A 22,404-nucleotide genomic window follows, 5' to 3' on the forward strand; every position below is an offset into this window, starting at 1 on the left:
TTTAATTTTCAGGGCTTTGAACAAAGAAATGTCCCAAGGTGTGTCATATTAGCTTTATTAATCAGTATTGGACACAGAACCACTTAAAATCCTGGGGAACATTATCAAATACTTGGTCAAAAGAGGTAAGTTTTAAGAAACCTCTTAAAAAGAGAGAAGTACAGAATTCTGAGGCTCCGTTCCTCAGCAGCTGAGGGAAAACTGCTGGTGCTATATCTAAACAAGAGGCCAGGATTGGAGGAGCAGATATCTTGCCACGGTTGTATTAATCAAACTGCACCAAGTTATCAATCTTAAATACAAAGGATTTGTTTTTTTCAATTCTACCTGATTGTACTGGGCCATGGCGCATTTTACATGCCAATATGCAATTGAGTTTGAAGGGCAGCTCAAGGGGAAAAATATTTTTAAAACTATACTAAATTTGGATGTAATCTTCACTCTGATCACCAAACAAAACTCCAATCCGAGGTGGACAAATAATTTGGAGTTAGAGTGAACTAAAAATGAGTAACAGAAGTCATAATCAGTTCAATTGAATCGAATCTCAGAAATTCAGCATTAAAGTGATAGTCAACATACCAGCTTTAATAGAAATAAGTAACTGCCTGACATGGATATAATTGGGAGAGATTATTTCAGGCTGACTACTTAGATAGCTGACAAGTTAAAAGCAGTCTTTGATTAGATAAGGAACTATTTACTGGTAGTCATTTTCTTTTCCAGAACTTGTCCTTGGGCAATGTGCGATTCAGCAGAATATCTCATCATGCCTGGTTCACTGACGTGCGGAGTGTCATCTCTGCCACACATTGCCCTTGAGGTGGCTATGATGGGGAAGAGACCATCGTTCACCTCCTTTTGGAACATGCCTTTGCAAAGGAAGTCTCAAGAGATACATTGTGGTTTTTGAGGTTATCGTCCCAAGTAGTACTGACACAGGACTCTGTGCTCTTTGGGCTGTTCCCAGGGACACACACCAAGACAAACATCAACTTCAACTGGTTGGGTCATCAACTTGGTGAAAAACACTGTTCTGCCCGAAACTTGCTGGTCTCCCAGTGCAAAGAGCTGTCCACAACCCAGTGTCACAGATTGGCATATTGCAAAGTCCAGGGCTAGGTGCTGAGGAACAGACTAAAGCTTAGGGCAGCCGCCGCTGCTGCGGCACAATGGGGAAAGGTCGCTCTCCAAGACCTTTCAGCCACAGTGCACAGAGGATCAGAAAACTGTACAAAACCCTTCAGGCTATATGATTGATACTGAATGTATACAATAATTATTACATGTGCCACAATTGTAATGAAGCACCTCAGAGTGCAACATGTAGAAAATTTGAATATCACAGCACTCTGATGACCATTTTGAAATATTTTGTAATGTTATTGGAGATATTTTGCAAGGAGTTGCCCTGGGAGTCATCAACATCAACTCTGGACCCCATTGCGTCTAATGGCACCAGGTCAAACATGGGCAAGGAAACCACCTGTTGATTACCACATACCATACCCTTCAGCTGATGAATCAGTACTCCATGAAGAACACCACTTGGGAGGAAGCACTGAGGGTGGCAAGGGTGCAAAATGTGCTCTAGGCAAGGGACTTCAATGTCATTACCAAAACTGGCTCGGTAGTACCAAGCCAATTTTGGTAAAGATATTGAAATAACAGAGAGCTGACCGTGTCATAAAGGACACAGCTGCCAGACTGGGGCTGCAGCAGGTGGTGAGGGAACCAACAAGAGGGAAAAGCACAACCTCATCCTCACCAACCTCTCTATGCCGCAGATGCTTCTGTCCATCACAGAAATGGTACGAGAGACCACCACACAATCCCTGCAGAGACAAAGTTCCATCTTCACATTGAGGACACCCTCTATTATATTGTGCGGGACTACCACTAAACGGGATAGGCTTCGAACAGATCCAGCAACTCAACAGGCGCTTTGGGTCATCAGCAACAGCAGAACTGTACTCAACCACAATCTTCAACCTCATGGCCCGGCATATCCTCCACTCTAATACTATCAAACCAGGGGACCACCTCTGGTTCAATGAAGAGTGTCAGGAGCAACACCAGGTATAGCTAAAAACGAAGTGCCAACCTGGTGAAGCTACAACACAGGACTATCTGCGCGCCAAACAGCATTAGTAGCAGCTAATAGACTGAGCTAAGTGATTCCTCAACCAACAGATCAGATCGAAGCTCTGCAGTCCTGCCACATCCAGCCATGAATGGTGGCGGACAATTAAACAACTCACTGGCGGAGACATCCTCATCTTCACTTATGGAGGAGCCCAGCACATTTGTGCAAGATGCTGAAGCATTCCTGGCAAACTTCAACTAGAAGTGCCGAATGAACGGATCGTCCCCCTCTGCCTCCTCCATATGTCAGTCTTCAGCCAATTCAATTCACTCCACTTGATATCAAAAAAATGGCTGATACTGCAAAGGCTATGGGTCCAGACAATATTCCAGCAATAGTCCTGAAGACTTGGGCTCCAGAACTTACCATGCTCCTAGCCAAGCTGTTCCAGTACAGCTACAACACTGGCATCTACCCTTGAAAATTGCGCAGCTGTGATGTCCTGTACACAAGAAACAGGAAAAATCCAACCTGGCCAATTACCACTCCATCAGCAAAGGCATGGAAGAGGTCATCAACAATGCTATCAAGCGGCACTTATTCAGTAATAACCTGCTCATGACCCTGGTTCCGCCAAGGTCACACAGTTCTTGACCTCTTTACAACCTTAGTTCCAACATGGACAAAAGAGTAGAATGCCAGAGGTGAGGAGAGTGTGACTGTGCTTGATAACCACATCATGGCTTGATATCAAGGCAGCATTTGACCAAGTATGGCAACAAGGAGCCCCAGCAAACCTGGAGTCAATGGGAATCACGGGGAAAACCCTCCATTGGTTGGAGTCATTCCTGGCACAAAGGAAGATGGTTGTGGTGATTGGAGGTCAATCATCTCAGCTCCAGGGAGTCTTTGCAGGAGTTCCTCAGAGTAGTGTCGTCGGCCCAATCATCTTCAGTTGCTCTACCATAAGATCAGAAGTGGGGATTTTGCAGATGACTCCACAATCTTTAGCACCATTCGTGACACTTCAGATGCTGAAGCAGTTCACATCCAAATGCAGCAAGATCTGGACAAATTCTGAGGCTTGGGCTGATAAGTAACATTCGTGCCCACAAGTGTCAGGTAATGACTATCTCCAACAAGAGGAGATCTAGCCATTGCCCCATGACATTCAATAGCATTACCATCATGGAATCATACATCAACATCCTGGGGACTACCATTCACCAGAATCTGAACTGGATTAGCCATATAAATGCTGTGCCTACAAGAGCTGGTGAAAGGCAAGAAATCCTGCAGTGAGTAACTCACCTTCTGACCCCCTGAAAGTCTGTCCATTATCTACAAGGCACGAGTCAAGAGTGTAAAAGAATATTCTCCACTTGCCTGGATGAGTGCAACTCGAACAACATTCAAGAAACTCGACACCATCCAGGATAAAGCAGCCTGCTTGATTGCTGGCTTTTCCACAAACATTTAATCCCCCCACCACCGAATTACAGTGGTAGCCATGTGTACTATCTACAAGATGCACTACAGGAGCTCATCAGGAAATCTTCGACAGCACCTCCTAAACCCACGACCATCTAGAAAAGACAACAACAGCAGATGGCTGAGAACACCATCATCTGGAGGTTCCCCTCCAAGTCAGTCATGATCCTGACTCAGAAACATATCACTGCTCCTTCACTGTCACTGGGTCAAAATCCTGGAATTCCCTCCCTATCAGTATTGTGGGTGCACTGACACCTCAGGGACTGCAGCGGTACAAGACGGCAGCTCACCACCACCTTCTGAAGGTAACTAAGGATAGGCAATAAATATGGGCATAGCTGGCGAGACACACATCCACAAAATGATTTTTTTAAATAAAATCTGTTCCATTTAGGCTTTCTGCTCAAGGGTAAATTCACTATGTGCTGCTAGCTATACTTCAACTGGTTAAGAACTGCACAGGTATCCAGTATAAACATTTTAATCAGAGCTTAGTCCAACACTTGGGAGTAACCTTAAAAAGCTATACTGAACTATATTGACTGGTTTATTGCTGCAGTAAGTTTCTTAGTAAATTCAAAGTAATATGTTCAACAACTTTAAAACATGTTTATTAGAACACTTTGGGTGAAGTATATTAATAGCCACTCAGATGGGCATAATTAACTGAAACTTGCAGCAATGATTATTCAACTGTTACATCCAGTTTTGGCAGCAGGGCATGTTGTACATATTTTTAAGTTAGCACAAAGATCATGGAAATCCAATTTATGCTGAAAATAATTTCTGCCTGAAATTCCAAAATCTTGTGGCTTGGCCGAGTTGCACTCAAAAACTGCACAATCTCACAGAAACTGCAGGCCACAATGCTCAAGTTTAAATGCTGCTAATTATGTCTCTGAAGTTAATAAATGTCTGACTACTTATGATGATTCGCAACTGCTGCGTCTCCTAATTGGAGGTCGGTAAAGCCATTGCACATATAATGCAAAATTTTTCATCCAAGACAGTTGATTATAAACATCGGCATCATTCACTCCTAATTGCAGATTGAACAGTAAACTCCTTGACAAGGTTCCTTGACTGGAGATCAACTGAAAGGGATGAGGATTCCTTTGCAGTGAGACACAGTATGCCAACAGAAGTAAATAATATCCTTCTGGATTCTGAATGTTTGCAACAGGTTTAAAACAACAGCTGTATAATTCCAAATATTCAATCATTTATTTCCTTGCACAGGCTCCTGAATGTCTGCAACCAATTTGAACTGGCCCTCAGGGGCCAAGTAAACCGCAGCAAGAGCGAGGCGATGTTCTTTGAGAACTGGGCTGAATGATCCTTTGCCCCTTCACCGTTAGGTCAGATTACCTGAAGGTGCTGAGGATATGATTCAGAGCCGCTGGGGTGTGTGCCAAAAACTGGGAGGAACACATTGCCAAGGTAAAGCAGAAATTGGGCATGTGGGAGCAACGTTCTCTCTCCATTGCAGGCAAAAACCTGGTCATCAGGTGCGAGGCACTCAGGGTTGGCGTACATAGCGCAAGTCTGGTCCATACCCCCATCATGCGCCACAGCAGTAACCCAAACCATCTTCAAATTCATCTGGAAATCCAAGATGGATTGTGTCCGGAGGGGTGCCATGCACAAATCTCTGGATAAAGGAGGAAAAAATGTACCCAACGCCAGCTTTTTCCTGATCACCACCTTTGCGTGTGGCTGCATCAAGTTGTGCATAGATCCTCAGTGCGCAAACACCAAGTGTCACTACATATTGAGATTCTACTTGTCCCCAGTGTTGCGAAGGATCGGTCTGGCCACGTTGCTATGGGATGCTCCCAGTAGTTGGACCACTGTATCACCTGTGCCTTGTGCAAAGATTTATTCAGAAAAACACCTTTGACCACAAGGCGATCAAATAGTGGTCTGTAGATAATGTCCTCAGGACCCTGAAGGAAAAGGCGATGCATGGATCCTCCTGGTTGGTTCCCTGGGCAGACTGTCAGTCATTTGGCAGAACGTCTCATCACCAGAACTTTTAAACAAGCGCCAAGACCTAGCTCAGCAGGTGGTGAGAACGTCACTCCCCGTCAGGTTTTTTGTGCATGCCCGGATCTCTGCACCACCACATGCTGTCCTTGAAGAGACAGTTGCACACTTCCTTATGGAAAGGAAGGCCTGGAGAGAGATGCAGTGGTATTTGTCGAGGTTCATTCCAAGCAGCTCTGTGAAACAGGAATGTGCTCTACGGGTTATTCCAGGGCCACACACCGAGACAAACATCAACTGCTGCTGATGGGTCATCAACTCAGTGAAAGAGACACTCTTTGGTCAGCCCAAATCCTGTTGATCCTCCAGTGCAAAGAACCGAGTGTTGCAGACTGACACATTCCGAGGTCCAGGACTGCATGCTGAGACACGCATTCAAGCTGGGGGTAATGGGGAAAGGCCTCTGTAAGGCCTTTCAGCCAAGATAGACTGAGGGGCTAGTAACTGGGTAAAACCACTCAGACTGTGTCTATATTTCTAACTGTGTGTAACTTTATTAAAGCACCGCAGAGTACAACATGACTGATGAATATAGTTTCAAAAGAATTTTGCTCTCTAATGAAAATCTTGAAATGTGTGTGAATATTCTCAAATTAACTGAAGCATCTCAGAATGAATCTTGATCTCTGGAGAAAATGTAAATATCGAACTTTGTTATAATAATTGGAAATGTATTGTAATGTGTCTTTCAGATTTTAATTCAATTTGATTTATTGTTGTCACATGTATTAGTATAGTGAAAATATTGTTCCTTGCTCGTTATACAGACAAAGCATACAGTTCATAGAGAAGGAAACGAGAGAGTGCAGAATGTAGTGTGACAGTCAGAGCGAGGGTGTACAGAATGATCAACTCAATGCAAGGTAGGTCCATTCAAAAGTCTGACGGCAGCAGGGAAGAAGCTGTTCTTGAGTCGGTTGGTACATGACCTCAGACTTTTGTATCTTTTTCCTGACTGAAGAAAGTGGGAGAGAGAATGTCCAGGGTGCATGAATTAAGTATATTTTTTTGCAAAAAAAAATTCATTGCCTTAAGGAAAACACTGGAAGGCGATTTATACTGCTGAATCACATTACAAAACCCAGTGAGCATTTTTAATAAAACATATAAAGTTTATGCTTTATAGTTCCTTAACAAAATTACTGTACTAATTTAAGGAATCAAACTGGAAATAATATTCCCATATAATTCACATTTACTTATAAACCAGTGTAAATAATACCCTTGGTAATGGGAAAAATCCACTGGCTAACTCCTGCTGTGGCAACAGGCAGGTTCCAAGCCAGTTTTCACTGAAAGATTTTGACACGCACAGCACCTAAACAATAGTACCAAGTGACACAAATTACTCATTTTAACTTTTGTATAATTGTGAGGGAACCTCCTAAACATCAACTAAACTGACAGAGTTCAAAGTTATTTTAACTCGCGTTCTGACCTTCACTATACCCACAAACACACCATAACATTACTCAGACACTAAAACACAAGGTAAATCGCAGCAGTGTAATCACTGTCTGAGGTGAGTCCATGTCTGAGGTGATCATCCCCCACCCCCGTGAAGTTGGAGTTTAGAGCAGGCACTTTTGTTGAATGAGTTCATCAGATCAAAAATAAAGTGGTCCAGTAATAATGGTTTCCAAATGCATACATTTTTGTAAAGCCAAAATGCCCATCAGAATGGCAAAGTTGAGCACACATTTGACGAGCGCCAATCCTCCTGGTCATTTATCACAAAATATCAGCGTCACCCATGTTCAATGTCATCATTTATTGACAGCCACTCACACTAGAATTGAGACCCAAGCGATTAAAAATCAGGACGTTATCAACAAAATCAGTCTCATCCCTGCAAATTTTGCACTGTAGCCTTTCGCATGTGTTTGAAAAGAACAAGCTTGATGATTTCCAGTCTAACCAGTGAAGCAGTCAACTAAACCTCACGTTACACGCAAAACAAGATTCACGTATACACTTAATTGACTCAAAATCAGAAAGTACATTTTAAGACCGGTTTCAGACTAAGTAATCATTTTGCAAGTGAATTTCTAGTGTGAAAATGCTTCACTGGACAAAGTTGTCTTATTTTTTTAAACACATTATTTTGAAAAACACGTTTGCGTTCCTCATATTTGTACCCGATCGCAATGTATCCAGAATCGACCTCACTGTCTGCTGCACAACAATGAAACGATCCTAAGCAAACATTCCCCTCTCACTGCAAATGGCTTTCGGACCGAAAGGATGAGAAAGGGGGGAAACTCGTTCCCAGCTATAATCCACAGCACAAACAATTTTATGATCTCCTTGGCGGCGATGCTAAAGTAGACTGAAGAAAACCCAACATCTAAATTTCAAATAAGATCAGTTGCGAGGACAAAAGAGGCCCCTCTGCAAAGCAATCGACTCCAGCAATGAACCACACACATTGCATGGGCTTTCACATTGTGGCAGAAACACCACCAAGTGTGCAGATTTTTACTTTTTAAATTTAAAAAAAATCTGCTCGAACTATTACTGTATTAAAAGCAATCCGAGTTTTCCCCAAAGAGTGTTTACTTGCAAACGCACTAACATCAAGACACACACATTCGATTTACTCACCTAATCAAAATTAATTCCCAAGATAAAGTAAACGCAATTCCAACATGAGAAAAGGGACCCAGGCTTTAGGAGTGCGTGCAGTGAAGAGCCTCGCTAATGTTTAAAGTTTCCTTCCTCAGTCCCAGGGCTCCATCTCTTGCAGAAGGCAGAAACAGAAGGAAGAAATGGGTGGTGGTGGTGGGGGACACACACAATGCAAATGGTCACAGTTTGGATTGTGCGCCCTCTTTAGCATTCCAAGAGCACAGGACCTCTTCGTCCCCCTCTCTTTCTCTTCCACATCGGTACTGTGCAGTTTTTTTAAAAAAAAATTGTTGTGGATTTAACAAGCTAGCCACTCGCCCCTTCCTTCCCCCATCCCACTCCAACACAACCCAACCCCAAAGTCCAGCAATAATAACCCAAGGAAGAAAGGGGGAGGCACCACACTTGGAAAATTGCCCTTTCCTTCGGGGGGGGGGGGGGCGGCGAGATCTGGATTATACTTTTGACGAGGGGAAAAAAGGGGGAAAGAAATCCTGGAGAAACTTTTAAATCATGGAACTAGAATTTGAAGGCAAAACCGAAAAAGGAGGGGGGGGGGGGGAAGGTACTTTCTCTCCCCCAGAGGAGCAAATACTTTTCGCCAGAACCAAATTAAAACTGCAAGAAAAATAAAGAACAAAACAAAGCCAAAATATTTGAGGAATGGATCGACCGCAAAAAGCGTTAAATGCCTGGAAGAGAAACTTTCTAAATCTCCTCTTCCTCCTTTATTATTAGTTTTGTTTCAATTCCCTCCAAGGCGCCTATTCTTTTCTCTCTCTGCTTCTCTCTCCCCCCTCTCTCCTCGTTCCTTTTCTCTCCCACCTCTCTTCCGAAGCTCTGCTTATTTTATATACGGGCGGCCGCCTGCTCTAATCTAGGGAGTCGATTTAAATAAAACTCTTTTAAGGATCTTTGTTCTTCCCCCTTCTTTTTTTTTTCCCCTCAGACACACAAGCCCGACCAAACAGCCGGTGAGCGCAAAGCTCGAAGCTTGCACTGCTGAGGGGATGATGAGGACGGGAGGGAGGGAGGGGGGAGGCGGTGAAGGCAGCGGAAGTCCCGCCCCTGCCTCGCGCGCCGCACGCCATCCCCGACAACACGGTTGGCCAGCGCTCTCCGATTGGGCCGCCCGGCCGTCCATCATCGGGCGAGGGGGGGCGGGGCCATGCGGCGCACTGGCCCCGCCCCCGTTCCTCCCGCACGCCGGCACTTCCGTTGCTAAGGAGACCCCCTTCGCGGCCGTGCAGGCTGCAGACCCACTTCCGGTGGCTAATAACTTCGCTCCTTTTCCTGGCGGCGCCTAAACATTTTGCAAAATTCGCCCTTTGCATTCCGTCCCCCTCTACTTCTTTTGTCTTTTGCAAAATAAATAAATAAAATTCTCGCAATGCCGCGGTGTGGGTTTGTTTTCCCCTTTTTGGAGTGTCCCAGCACGAGAAGGAGGGGGGATGGAATCTGGGCACCGCGGTCAGTTGGGTTTAAATCTGTTGTCCGTTAATTTTTGAAGGGGGATGGGGAGGATCTGGATGCCTCGGGCGCGCGGGCGGGTTTGATTTGGCGCCGTGGTGTGGGATCCCAGCGAGTTTCCGCTTGGGGTGGGCGGGATGTGACTTTTCTTCAAATTGGCGCCTCGCACACAGTGAGGAAGCGGGAGCTGGAGTGGGAGCTCAGGTATTTAATCCTTTTATCGATGACATTTCATTCAATCACCACCAAGTTCCCCCTCCACCTTTTGGAAATGATTTCCCCCCCCCCCCCCGCGAGCTGCTCGGGGGTTTCAGCCATTTGGTGCCCGGCTTGTCTCCCGACAGCCTGGCCTGGCTTTAGGCCCAAGTCGCTGCGAGGCCATCAGCCGCCCTGCTCTCCATCCTGTCAGCGATTTGTCATTTTTTAAAAATTTAAATCATAAAGCGTATGTTTAAAAATGTGTTAACCGCACAGAGATGACTTTAAATCGATGCTGGGCCCTGTGGTGGTGAGTTAGGGCGAGATGCGATGAAACAGCAACGACTGGCATTTATATAGCGCCTTTAATGTGGTTTTTTAAATAAACCTTCCAGTAGAGGGAAGATGGATATTGATTGACACTGTACATTTAGTGGGTTAGACGAATAAGAGGTGACTTAATCTAAACCTTTATGGTGCTGAGGGGTATTGACAGGGTGGATGCGGAGAGGATGTGAATATCTATCCTGTTATGTGGCTGGGTGTCAAACAAAATTTGACACCCAGTCACTTAAGGCAGTACATATTTGGGTAGGTGACCAGAATCTCGATCAAAGAGGTAGATTTTAAATCACTGACAAATTGGCGAGCAGGCGGGTGATACCCTTGCAGTGGGTCGGCACGGTGGTTAGCACTGCTCCCTTACAACACTCTGACCGGGGTTCAATTCCAGCCTCGGGTCACTCACTGTGTGGAGTTTCCTGTGTCTGGGTGCTCCGGTTTCCTCCCACAGTCCAAAGATGTGCAGGTTAGGTGGATTGGCCATGCTAAGTTGACCCTAGTGTGGAGATGCTGGCATTGGACTGGGGTGGGCCCAGTAAGAAGTCTCACAACACCAGGTTAAAGTCCCAACAGGTTTATTTGGTATCACAAGCTTTCAGTGCACTGCGCTCCGAAAGCTCGTGATACCAAATAAACCTGTTGGACTTTAACCTAGTGTTGTGAGACTTCTTATTTGATCCTAGTGTCAGGGGATTATAAATCATAGAAACCCTACAGTGCAGAAGTAGGCCATACGGCCCATCGAGTCTGCACCGACCACAATCCCACCCAGACCCTACCCCCATATCCCTACATATTTACCCACTAATCCCTCTAACCTACGCATCTCAGGACTCTAAGGGGCAATTTTTAGCATAGCCAATCAACCTAACCCGCACATCTTTGGACTGTGGGAGGAAACCGGAGGAAACCCACGCAGACACGAGGAGAATGTGCAAACTCCACACAGACAGTGACCCAAGCCAGGAATCAAACCCAGGTCCCTGGAGCTGTGAAGCAGGAGTGCTAACCACTGTTCTACCGTGCCGCCCAATTAGCAGGGCAAATATGTAGGGTTACGGGAATAGGGTCTGAGTGGGATTGTTGTCAGTGCAGACTCAATGGGCCGAATGGCCTCCTTCTGCACTATAGGGATTCTATGATTTTAAAGGAGGAAATTGAGGTCGAGAGGTGTAAGAACGGTAGAAACATAGAAAAACTACAGCACAATACAGGCCCTTCAGCCCACAAAGTTGTGCCGAACATGTCCCTACCTTAGCGATTACTAGGCTTACCTATAACCCTCTAACTAAGTTTCATGTACTTATCTAAAAGTCTCTTAAAAGAACCTATCGAATCCGCCTCCACCACCGTTGCTGGCAGCCCATTCCACACACCCACCACTCTCAGTGAAAAACTTACCCCTGACATCTCCTCTGTACCTAATCCTGAGCACCTTAAACCTGTGTCCTCTTGTGGCAACCATTTCAGCCCTAGGAAAAAGCCTCTGACTGTCCACTCAATCAATACCTCTCAACATCTTATACACCTCTATCAGGTCACCCCTCATCCTTCGTCTCTCCAAGGAGAAAAAGCTGAGCTCACTCAACCTATCCTCATAAGGCATGCCCCCCAACCCAGGCAACATCCTTGTAAATCTCCTCTGCACCCTTTCTATGGCTTCCACATCCTTCCTGTAATGAGGCGACCAGAACTGAGCACAGTACTCCAAGTGGGGTCTGACCAGGGTCCTATATAGCTGCAACATTATCTCACGACTCCTAAACTCAATTCCTTGATTGATGAAGGCCAGTACACCATATGCCTTCTTAACCACAGCCTCAACCTGCACAGCTGCTTTGAGCGTCCTATGAACTCAGACCCCAAGATCCTTCTGATCTTCCACACTGCCAAGAGTCCTACCATTAATACTATGTTCCGCCGTCCTATTTTACCTGCCAAAATGAACCACCTCACACTTATCTGGGTTAAACTCCATCTGCCACTTCTGCGCCCAGTCTAGCATCCTATCAATGTCTCGTTGCAACTTCTGACATCCCTCCACACTATCCACAACACCTCCAACCTTTGTGTCATCAGCAAACTTACCAACCCATCCCTCCACTTGCTCATCCAGGTCATTTATAAAAATCACAAAGAGTAAGAGTCCCAGAACAGATCCCTGGGGCACTCCACTGGTGACCGACCTCCATGCAGAATATGACCCATCCTATAACCACTCTTTGCCTTCTGTGGGCAAGCCAGTTCTGGATCCACAAAGCAATGTCGCCTTGGATCCCATGCCCCCTCACTTTCTCAATAAGCCTTGCGTGGGGAACCTTATCAAATGCCTTGCTGAAGTCCATATATACTACATCTACTGCTCTTCCTTCATCAATGTGTTTAGTCACATCCTCAAAAAATTCAACCAGGCCCATAAGGCATGATCTGCCTTTGACAAAGCCATGCTGACTGTTCTTAATCATATTATACCCCTCCAAATGTTCATAAATCCTGCCTCTCAGGATCTTCTCCATCAACTTACCAACCACTGAGGTTAGACTCACTGGTCTATAATTTCCAGGGCTATCTCTACTCCCTTTCTTGAATAAAGGAACCACATCCGCAATCCTCCGGAACCTCTCCCATCTCCATTGATGATGCAAAGATCATTGCCAGAGGCTCAGCAATCTCCTCCCTCGCCTCAGGTAGCCTGGAGTACATCTCATCCGGTCCCGGCAACTTATCTAATTTGATGCTTTTCAGAAGCTCCAACACATCCTCTTTCTTAATATCTACATGCTCAAGCTTTTCAGTCCGCTGCAAGTCTGCACTACAACCACCAAGATCCTTTTCCATAGTGAATACTGAAGTAAAGTATTCATTAAGTACCTCTGCTATTTCTTCCGGTTCCATACAAACTTTCCCACCGTCACACTTGATAGGTCCTATTCTTTCACGTCTTATCCTCTTGCTCTTCACATACTTGTAGAATGCCTTGGGCTTTCCTTAATCCTACCTGCCAAGGCCTTCTCATGACCCCTTCTGGCTCTCCTAATTTCCTTCTTAAGATCCTTCCTATTAGCCGTATACTCTTCAAGATCTGTAACATTACCTAGCTCGCTGAACCTTTTGTAAGCTTTTCTTTTCTTATTGACTAGATTCATTACAGCCTTTGTATACCACGGTTCCTGTAACCTACCATAACTTCCCTGTCTCATTGAAATGTTGCTATGCAGAACTCCAGACAAATATTCCCTGTTGATGTTCCAGAGTTTAGGGGTGAGGCAGATGTGTACCGATTAAGGACAATAGAGAAACAATGGTGGTGAGGTACAGAATCCCTACAGGGCAGAATGAGGCCATTCAGCTCATCTAGCCTGAACGGACAACAATCCCATCCAGGCCCGGTTACCCCACGTAATAACCCTGCTAATCCCCCTCACACTGAAGTACAATTTAGCATGGTCAATCAACTTAACCCATACATCGTTGGACTGTGGGAGGGAGGAAAACAGAGCATCCAGAGGAAGCCCACGCAGACACGGGGAGAACGTGCAAACTCCACACAGACAGTGACCCAAGCTGGGAATCAAACTCAGGTCCCTGGTGCTGTGAAGCAACAATACTAACCACTGTACTGCCAGTGGCTGTATATTTGGAGGATTAGAAGAGTAAGAGACGACTTGATCAAAACTTAATGATCCTGAGGGGCATTGATAGGGTGGATGTGGATAGGATGTTTCCTATTGTCATAGAAGTAATGGCCTAGTGGTATTACTACTAGATTATAAATCCAGAAACTCAGCTAATGTTCAGGTTCAAATCCCACCATGGCAGATGGTGGAATTTGAATTCAATAAAAACAAATCTGGAATTAAGTATCAATGATGACTATGAAATCATTATCGATTGTCAGAAAAACCCATCTGATTCACTAATGTCCTTCAGAGAAGGAAATCTAACCATACCTGGTCTGGCCTACATGTGACTCCAGACTCATAGCAGTGCAGTTGACTCTCAACTGCCTTCTGAACAAGGGCAACTAGGGATGGGCAATAAATGCTGGCCAGCCAGCAACACCCATGCCCCATGAATAAAAAAGAATCTAGAACTAGGGGGGGGGGGGTCACTGTTTAAAAATAAGGGGTTGCCCATTTAAGACAGATGAGGGGAGAAATTTTATCTCTGAGGGTCATGAGTCTCTGGAACTCTCTTGTTCAAAAGGTAGTCGAAACAGTCTTTGAATATCTTTAAGGCAGAGGTAGATAGATTCTTGATTAACAGGGGGGAAAGGTTATCAGGGGTAAGCAGGCATGTGGGGTTAAGTTACAATCAGATCAGCCATGATCTTATTGACTAGCGGAGCAGGCTCAAAGGGTTGAGTAACCGACTCCTGCTCCTAATTTGTCTGTTTGCTGCTGTCAAGGGGAGCATGGAGAGGAATAAGCATCGATCTGGTCCTCCAGAGGTATCGGTGCGGGAGCAAGAATCCATTCAAGTAATTCTCCAGTCGCAATCAGATAAAGAAGAATGGAAGCAGAGGAATGCTGTCTCATCCACCTGGACAACAATGAAATCGCAGTTGGCAGAATGGTGCGATTAGCTGTGTCAAAGGCTGCAGAGAAAGACAAGGAAGTATAGTTTTATTTTCTCATAGTCACTTAGGATATAATTTTTTGATTTTGATAAAAGCCATTTGGTCCTGTGGCAAGAGCAGGAACTTAATTGCAGGGGTTCAAACAGGAAGTTCCGGCAAAAGATGGATGCAGATTTGGGCCTGAACAACAAGTTCAAGGACTTTGGCGAGGAAAGGGAGGTTGGTAATTTATAAGCACGGAGTGGTTAAGGTTTGGTTTTCTGAGAAAAAGTGTGATGGCAGCAGATTTGTAGGAGGGGGTTAGTACCTGAGAAGAGAAAATCATTAACAATATCAGCTAACATGGAAGCCAGGAGGGGCAGTTGGGTGGTGAACAGTTTAGTGGGAATAGGGTCAAGAGAGTATGACATGGCTCTCATGGATAAGATTATCCCGAAGAGAGCATGAGAGCAGCAAAAGTAGACAAACATATAATTTTATGGCTCGGTCAGGGAGAACTTTAGAGAAGATTTGGTTCACTGGGTTAGGTGAAGGGAAGGAAATGGCAGAGGCAGCCGATGAGATGGCCTCTATCTTAGGGACAAAGAGGTCCATGAGCTCTTAGACGCAAGTGTGGAAAAGACAGGAGAGGGATTTAAGAAGCTGATTTGCAATAGAGAAAAGAAACCAGACATTATCTTTGCATTCCAGGATGATCCTGGAATAGTGATCAGTTTTAGCTGACGAGCAGGATCAGCCAGACCTGGTGATGAACGGCTAAACTATTAACCATGTCCATTAAGTCTGCATCCTTCAAACCTAAAATAATAAAGTTGAGTGCAGTGCCATGAGAATGGTCAGGATGTGAGGAAAGTAATGAGGACGAGGGCTCCAAAGGTGGAGGTGAGGGCTTGGTGGTTGTGCAAGTCGGAGGTCACAGAAAAATGTTTGGTGAATAGAGGACCAAAGGACCAATTGATGAGATTTTGAAAGTACAGTTGTAAGTGAATTGTGAGAGAGTTTTTCCTTTTCCTAGGGACAAGCATAGAAGGAAGTAGAGTTGAAAGGGAATGGGGTGGAGAATAATACAAGGAAGCAAAGTGATCAGAGATGGTCTTATTGATGAGTGGTGCGAGGAGAGTAGCTGGACCACATGAGATAACACAGTCAAGTGGGTTGCTGTAAATGCAAAGTGTGGGGTTTACATGGAGGGAGAGATTAAGGGATGATAGGAGGCCAGAGCATGATGAATTAAGATGGAGTTAAAATCTTGAGGATGAAAAGTCAATTAGTGCAGAGGCAAATGGAGGAAAGTAATGAAGACATCTTAGAGAGAAATGTTTATGGTACTTGGATTGGTAACAGCAAATGAAGATTCTAGAATGAGGGGATGAAACAAGGTGAAATGCTCGAAGGAGGAGAAAATGCTGGAGGAGTAAACAGGCAGACCAAGGTGTAATTTGGTGTTCATAGAAATCATAGAATCATAGAAACCCAACAGTGCAGAAGGAGGCCATTCGGCCCATCAAGTCTGCACCGACCACAATCCCACCTAGGCCCTACCCCCACATATTTACCTGCTAATCCCTCTAACCTACGCATCTCAGGACTCTAAGGGGCAATTTTTAACCTGGCCAATCAACCTAACCCGCACATCTTTGGACTGTGGGAGGAAACCGGAGCACCCGGAGAAAACCCACGCAGACACGAGGAGAATGTGCAAACTCCACACAGACAGTGACCCGAGCCGGGAATCGAACCCAGGACCCTAGAGCTGTGAAGCAGCAGTGCTAACCACTGTGCTACCGTGCCGCCCACATGTTAAGAGCTACATCACTCCAATAACAGTCTGGAAGGGACATGTGCTGGAAGGTATAATCAGCCAGAATGGCTTTGTTTAAAGGGAAGCTATCACCTCCCCTCAGCCACATTTCCATTAAGGTCATTATGTTGATGCAATTCAAGGCCTTATTCACATGAATGCTCATTTTGAAGCAAAATGCAGAGAGAGATATTACTGGGAAGGAGACTGGCTAAATTATTCTCAAATGTATGCAGTGGGAGAGAAAGTTGGGGCAGTGGGGGATTCTACTTGCAAAGAAGCAGCAACAAGTGCTATGAAGGACACCTCTGAGGATGCCACAAGAAGCATAGAGGGAAGTTGCAGGCTTACCTAACAAGGTGAGCAGCTGGAGAAATGTGGGAAGGTCAAGGAGTACAGAAGGTTTGGGATGGGGATTTGAGAGGGCTGTATATCTGCGAGGAGGGAAATGAAAGACGGTATGACATCAGGAGAGAAGGGTCTAGGAGGGATAAAGAGAAAAGAAGTGAAAGGAGGGGGAAGGAAATGGATATAGAAGTGATGGACTCAGATCTGAAGCAGCAGCCAAATCTGCATGTGACTGGACTCAAGGAAAACTCATTTTACTTAGGTCTAGTTACATAGCAATAATTACCTTGATTATTAACAGGGAATAGATAGGAGACATTAGAAGGAAGTCCTAGAGTTAAAGTCAGAGATCCTGTGACTGGATAAAGTTGCTGCAGGTAGGATAGAGTTTTCATGGAGCATCGATGAACTGTTATCCAAATTCAAAGATGGATGTAGTGGGCGTGTGCAGTCCTGAAGCTGTTTGAAGGGTAGAGTATCAGAGACGGAATGTAAATCCACAAGATGTGCAGAAACAGTTGCGAGGCAGAAAGATAATGATCAAGTTGGAGGTCATCATCAGGGCCATAAATGGTGGAGAAATGTATTTTGGCCCAGAAGAATGAATCTCTGATCAGCAACGGACTGTCACCGTCATCCATGGCTGTTCCTCAGTTTGAGAATTGTTATGATTCTGACTGATGTTATGTTAAGAGTATGGATCAGAAACTTCAAGGTACATTATGAAGCTAGACTAAACCCCAACTATTTGCTATTTTTGGCATTAATGTGAGGATATGATGTTTCACTCCAGGCTCAATTCTACTGACAAACTGAGAAGCTTTTATCAAAACAAACTTTATTTAACAACACAGTATAATTATAACACATGAATTAGTTTAACATTTGAACAATGCTTAAACATGACAGATACAATTCTTAACTGCTAGCCTATCCCTATGAGTTCCAGTACAAGGAATATTCCTCTTACAGATTTAAAACCCCTCTTCAAAGTTAATTAGCAAACTCAGGCTGCCAGTCCTAGAGTTGTCAGAGCACTTCTGTAGAGACAAAGAGACCATGTCTTGCTTCTTTCAGAACCAGGCAGAACTGACTTTTAAAATAAGAGAAACTGTGTATCTTCCCTGCAAGCTTAGCTCCTCCCATTAGCACATGACTCTGTCTCTGTCAATCAACCTCATCAAAACTCGACTCTGATCCCAAGGGAAACTTTAGTAAACACAAATGCATGAACACTGTTTAAACAAACATATTCCTAGCTACATATTCCACATGGGAGACTTGCATTTATTAGTCAAGGCATAGAATGTAAAAGCAGGGAATATAGGATGGAACAGTATAAAACACATGTTAGGCTACAGCTAGAGTACTGTGTGCTGTTCTGGTAGCTACACTATAGGAAGAGTGTGATTGCACTAGAAAGGGTGCAAAGATGATCCCCAAGGATGTTGTCTGAGCTGGAGCATTTCAGCTTAGAAAGGAGGCTGGCTAGGCTGGGATTGTTTTCCTTAGAGCAGAGAGGGCTGAGGGGGGACCTGATTGGGAGTGTACAAAATTATGAGGGACATAGGTGGGAAGAAACTTTTGCCCTTGGTAGAAGAGTCAATAACCAGAGGACATAGATTGAGAAGGGATTTGAGGAAAACCCTTTGCAGCCAGAGGATGGTGGGAATCAGGAACTCACTGCCTCAAAGGGTGGTAGAGGCAGGAACCCTTACAACATTTAAGAAACATTTAGATGAGTACTTGAAATGCCATAGCATACAAAGCCATGGACCAAGTGATGGAAAATAGGATTAGAATAAATGGGTGCTTGATGACTGGTACAGACATGATGGGCCAAAGGCCCTCTTCCCATGCTGTAAAACACAATGGGGGCGATCTTATGAAAACAAAGTCCAGAACATAAAAGCGGGAGAGTTTCAGATCCGTTTTTTCGGCGAGTCCAAATGTGCATGAAACAAATCCTGAAAACCGTTTCTCGCCAGTAGGAGAAGTGGGTGGAGCTTAAATAACCAGAAAGCCGGCTGACAGCAGCAGAGGGCGCCATTACACATATGCTGGTCCCTGCTCTGAGAGCAACAGCCTCTGCCTCCGTGGCCCAAACCTGGCAATCCCCCCCACCCTGCCGCAGGGCCCAGCGACCGATCATGAGCCCCCCCCTACCCCACCCCCAGCTGGACCAATTGACCCCACCCCTGCCTGGGTGAATCAACTCAGGCACCTCTCCCACCCCCGGCTAGGTGGATTAACCCATGCCCACCCTCCCCTACCCCCACCGAACGCTATGCAGAGTGACAGCTGTGCCCCTTCCCCCCACTGATCAAACCTGCAGAGTACGCAGTGGTCCTACTCGCCCGATCAGCCTGCCCTGGTCTGGCCCCACCCCCATGGCAGTGCCAGGGTGCCCTGGAGGGAGGGGGGGGCTTCAGTGGCCACCGGTTCTACCGACAAGGCCATCGCATCTGGTCCCCATTGATGGGGGACCATACGTGATCCTCCCCCGACGAGGCCACACAGGCAAATGAGCCCAGACGATTCCGTCCCGGGCTCGCTAATTCTACTTAAATTAGATTAAAATTCTATTTACAGAATACTGATTGTGCCAGATATTCGGCATCGGTAAGATTATGAGAGGTGAGAAATCAGGCGGGAACCTGATTTCTCAACCCTCTCGCAATCTTACCGGCTCACCGATGGGCGGGGTAAGATCGCAATGGTAAGATCGCCCCCTATGACTCTAGGAAAGAATCTAGCTTGATAGATCCTAACTTTAATTTTTTGTTTAATTATGTGAATGAACAGAGGAATCATTCAGATGATTCCGATAAACTTTTAACAAAAGAATAGAACATTTATTAAACAAGAAAAGATTATAGAAAATACACTAATGTTTCACCCCAGCAATACCTTTACAGATTTGTAAGGATACGACAGGTTACAAAATCTCTTATACTAAAATGATCACAATAAGTACACAGTCCATGTAGACCAATAGGCAAACTGTGGTACTGAAACCAAGTGACACCCAATACAACTTCTGCAGACCTCTTATCAATTCCTGCCAGATGCTTTTCACACCGTGAACCAACTCGTCTCACTGGAACTCTGACTTCCACACAAGGCTTTCCAATTTCCATTCTCGAAGTACGCCCTTTGGAATTTTCTCCCAAACAACAGTTTCTCTCAGATGCCAAGGTCTTCCAGGATTTCCAGGATTTCAACCTCCACTTTTGGAGTTCCTCAGCCCTGGATCACCATATGTCTTCAAGCTTCCACACAATCTCTGAGATACCCAGCCAGGCTCACAGCATCATTTCTTCACAAGCTGTATTAAGGTGGCATGACTTATTGATTATCCTGGATATCTGGCTTCTCGCTATCGAGCATCTCCAGGTCTGCACCTGTAGCCCTATCTCTGAGAGCTCTCTCTCTGCTCTTGATTTCACCGACCATAACCCTTTTTCTCGATCTTTGTCTTTTAACTTCCTGGAACTCTTTTTTGTCCCATTCCCTTATTTCTGGAACTTTCTGTACTTTAGTTTCTGGGACTTGTTTTCTGTCCCCCTGTATTGTTCAGCTGTTCTGGCAGTGCCTGTGGAATGCTCCTTGCCTCTGGGTTACCTGGTTCTAAACTCTGATTGTTAAGTAATAGCTTAGTTTTTTATACCCTGGCTGGAATTCTCTGGCCATTCACGCCCCGCCACCGAGCCAGCAAGAATAGAGAATTTGCCGCTCAGCTCCTGGAGAATCCCAGCTGAAGGCAATGTTGGAGAATCCGATCCCCTGTGTTTGCTTCAAGGGGTCATAAAAACTTATTACAATGTAGGCATCCAAACAGACCCACAGACTTTCAGGCTACTTTTTTAACACAAAGCTAAACTGAAGTTTTAACCCTTTCTTGACACAAAAACACAAATTAAGCTTACTTAAACAAACATTTTTCCTAACACACACAATACAAATATACATTACTGCAGCTATCTCTATTTTTCTAACAGGGTGATGTCTATTCAGAGTCACAAGTTTCTGCCATGGGCCTTTATGTAAGTGAACAGGCTGATTTTTTACCAGCAGATCTTTGGGCACATGCAGAAGGTAGTGGGATGTAGGCTGATGAATTTGCTTCCTTTTCTTTCCTTCTCTGCCACCACTTCACCTCATCATTAAGACATTGTCATTCAAAATGTGATGTAGTTTGATGGACAGATTTCATCATTTTGAATGATTGGTAGCAAGCTCGTTCCAGTTATTAATGTCAGTGTTGCTGCACTTCATGAAGAGCTTCAGAGTGTTTTTGAAACATTTGCTTTGCCCTGCCCTGGAATGTTGGCCATCTGAGAGTTGAGAAAACAGGACCTAGTGGGGGAGACGTTTTGGACAGTGTCCAGTCCATCAAAGTTGATTTTGCAAACTGTAGTTGATGCTGAAAATCCAGCAGAACCAATAATCCAATCACAAGCTCAGCAGGAAATAGCATAGCGGGACTGCAAACTGATCAGAGTTCCTTAAAAATACAAACAACAGAGCCCCAGATCAGAGACACAGTAGCTGAGTAATATTGGATAATCTAATGTTGAAGCATAGTCTTGGTGTCCAGAGTAGTTCAGGAATTTGGAAGCCAAAAATGAGAAAAGATCTAGAGCTCTCTGAGGAAAGCAGAGAGTAGCAACAAACATATCAATATTTAAGTTGCAAGGGTCAAAAAGAAGTATGGCAGAAAAAAGGCACAGTTGCAGAAGCTTAAAAATAGCAAGGGATTATTACACTGATGTATCAACAAGATGGTTAACAAAAAACTGAGATTCCTTAAGAATGCAAAATGACCTTGAAACAGAGAATGAAACATAGAAACATGGAAAATAGGAGCATGAGGAGGCCATTCAGCCCTTAGAGCCTGCTCTGCCGATCATTATGATCATGGCTGATCATCCAACTGAATAGCCTGATCCTGCCTTCCTCCCATGTCCTTTGATCCCTTTCGCCCCAAGTGCTAAATCTAACTGCTTCTTGAAAGCATACAATGTTTTGACTTCAACTACTTTCGGTGGTAGCGAATTCCACAGGCTGACCACTCTGGGTGAAGAAATTTCTCCTCATCTATGTCCTAAACGGTCCACCCTGTATTCTCATGCTGTGATCCCTGGTTCTGGATACCCCCACTATCGGGAACATCCTTCTTGCATCCACCCTGTCTAGTCCTGTTAACATTTTATATGTTTCTATGAGATCCCCCCTCATTCTTCTGAACTCCAGAGAATACAATCCTAACTGACTCAATCTCTCCTCATACATCAGCCCTGTCATCCCAGCAATCAATCTCGTAAACCTTCTCTGAACTCCCTCTAGAGCAAGAACATCCTTCCTCAGATAAGGAGACCAAAACTGAAGACAGTATTCCAGGTGTGGCCT

The 22,404-nt window shown here is 44.8% G+C and overlaps 2 protein-coding genes across 5 annotated transcripts in view; one reads left to right on the top strand and one right to left on the bottom strand.

Annotated features, from left to right (window-relative positions):
• The window catches only part of dipk2ab (divergent protein kinase domain 2Ab), a 224,646-nt gene extending 215,388 nt beyond the window's left edge, over positions 1-9,258 (bottom strand). The window contains exon 1 of the mRNA XM_078205558.1: positions 8,231-9,258. The gene's annotated coding sequence lies outside the window, so the exon portion shown is untranslated. The remainder of the gene's footprint in view (positions 1-8,230) is intronic.
• LOC144487469 (uncharacterized) overlaps positions 6,445-22,404 on the top strand; it is a 67,505-nt gene continuing 51,545 nt past the window's right edge. The window contains exon 1 of one of the 4 annotated variants that reach the window (XM_078205580.1): positions 6,445-6,489. The gene's annotated coding sequence lies outside the window, so the exon portion shown is untranslated. Of the gene's footprint in view, positions 6,490-9,699; positions 9,929-22,404 lie in introns of those variants that run through there. The other 3 variants (XM_078205567.1, XM_078205589.1, XM_078205572.1) reach the window with 3 other exon arrangements.

This window comes from Mustelus asterias, chromosome 3 (assembly GCF_964213995.1).
Source record: "Mustelus asterias chromosome 3, sMusAst1.hap1.1, whole genome shotgun sequence".
NCBI lineage: Eukaryota > Metazoa > Chordata > Chondrichthyes > Carcharhiniformes > Triakidae > Mustelus > Mustelus asterias.